At 35.1% G+C, this 1,995-nt stretch overlaps 1 long non-coding RNA gene across 1 annotated transcript; it reads right to left on the bottom strand.

The window, feature by feature from the left end:
* Window positions 1-536: 536 nt before the first annotated feature.
* Window positions 537-1,578, bottom strand: LOC127841115 (uncharacterized). Its single transcript, XR_008030709.1, has 2 exons — window positions 1,427-1,578; window positions 537-936 (listed from the first exon to the last, which is right to left on the bottom strand). It is a non-coding gene; the product is annotated as an uncharacterized LOC127841115 (long non-coding RNA).
* Window positions 1,579-1,995: the final 417 nt, after the last annotated feature.

The raw sequence follows: 1,995 nt of genomic DNA, 5'->3' as shown, positions 1-1,995 counted from the left end.
TATTGTTTGCATATTTGATATTATAAACAGGCATTCAATTTAATGTTTAAATATTAAACGTATACGAATATTGTTTTGGTGGATTGCAATTACCCAATTTTCTGTGGATCTTGCGATCTGATAACGTTTACCTTGTTATCAATCAAAAAATGAATCCATGCTTTTGCACCATCTATTTGTCGGCCTTTACCAAAGATTTATAAAATGACACCAAACGTGTTTAGATCACACGGGCAGGCACCAAACGGGCAGGAAAATTGTGCCGAAAATTTATTTTCAGGTAAAATATGAAGATTTTTGTCGGAAACCGTGTAGGTTTGGGTAATTTTCCGTGAAGAACCAGTGTTAGCCAGAACAGTATTTACAGGGAAGAGGGCCAATCGTTAGTGTCGTTCGCATTACATGTTAAACATGAAATCATTTCAGGACGTTTCGGGTAAAGGTGTGAGGGTCGTACAGACCATGGGGATCCAGTCATGTCGGTCGTTTTAGATGCCGTTTGACACAGATGAAATATTAATACAAGACGTAAGGTATCATTTGTACGCAATTTTAATTATTGGATTGATAAATATAACATTAACATTTGCGGACATAAATGGTTGGATAGTTTTTTCTTCAAATAAAATTATAATGCAGAGTGAATGCGTGGTAACATCGTTTAATTGTGTATGCATTGCCCATGGCATGCCCTGTCGTCACACGTGGCGCTTGGACCGCACTCCGGCACGCAGTCCGCGTTAACCAAGCACTCGTCCGGTACATGACAATGGCACTCGGCGCCCGTGGGGGACGAAGCGGCTCTGTGGCACTCAGGGACCTCACCGTAATTGTCGCACACTATGCGCTTACAGTCCCTGTCTGATCTGCACGGTAGATGGATAGGCGACTCCGTTGTTGTACTGCGTGGTCGCACGACCATCCGCAAGGATAGAACTAAATAAACAAGGTAAACTATAGTTTGAGAACATCATGAATAATGGAATTAAACCCTTCCATTTTGTAAGAACAAAATGTAAGATAAAGACCCATCTTAAATGAAAGTGTATTTAAATATAAATGCATATATCATTATTTGTTTTGAATGTTAATGGTTTGTAAGTTGATACATTTAATTTATGTTCATATACAAAATTTAAAAAAATAAAATAAAAAGTACATCCTGTCGTTTAAGACTGTGAAATAGACTTGTCAAACGCCGCATTTTGCAAATGCGGAATACATGCAAGAAATACCTGCTTAAGTTTTGCAAGCTAGTTTTTTAAGTGTTAAAACAAAGATTACTTTGATATATGTATATTGCGACTTAACAAATTATTCGATGTATTAATTAAGTTTTGACACATTATTAAGTTCGGCGAACGTTCGCAAATGAACAATGCATTAAACATCACATATAAAATAATTAAAACATAAATTTACTTACCCATCGAAAAGCAGCAAAAAGCAACACTCACGGCAAAAACGTTATTCATGTTTTAATATTAATATAGTGAACCTTAATTTCTTCCAGATAGTGTTTACGTTATTATCGACAGAAAAGCCTTTTTATATGTTGTTCTTTCAGGATCTTGGCCAACTACGTCATAATAGGAAATAAAAAATATATCCTGTTTTGCCAGTAATTCCGAGAAAAACTCACCGCAGTGTCATGTCATAAAAACTAGATTGCTTCAAGTGCTAAACAATGACATCCGAGTCACTGTAATTAAATTACACCCATCGTGTTAACCTTTGCAGTGGATCGTCAACTGGACATTAATATGTATATGATGCAGCAAATTATATACCAATACAGTATATTTGTATCATACGGTAACTGGCAAATGATAATTTACAAAGACATACAATTACATTGGTGGTAAATATTTATAAAAAAACAATGTTTCATTTGCGCAATTTGTGTTTACATAAAAAAAATACAAACCTAACTAATAAATTGTATATTCAACGTGCTCATAACGTCCATGTCATAAACATAAATAATTTCGTTTT

The sequence above is a fragment of the Dreissena polymorpha genome, chromosome 8 (assembly GCF_020536995.1).
Source record: "Dreissena polymorpha isolate Duluth1 chromosome 8, UMN_Dpol_1.0, whole genome shotgun sequence".
In the NCBI taxonomy this organism is placed as follows: Eukaryota; Metazoa; Mollusca; class Bivalvia; order Myida; family Dreissenidae; genus Dreissena; species Dreissena polymorpha.
This window is presented reverse-complemented; position numbering and strand designations above follow the sequence as displayed.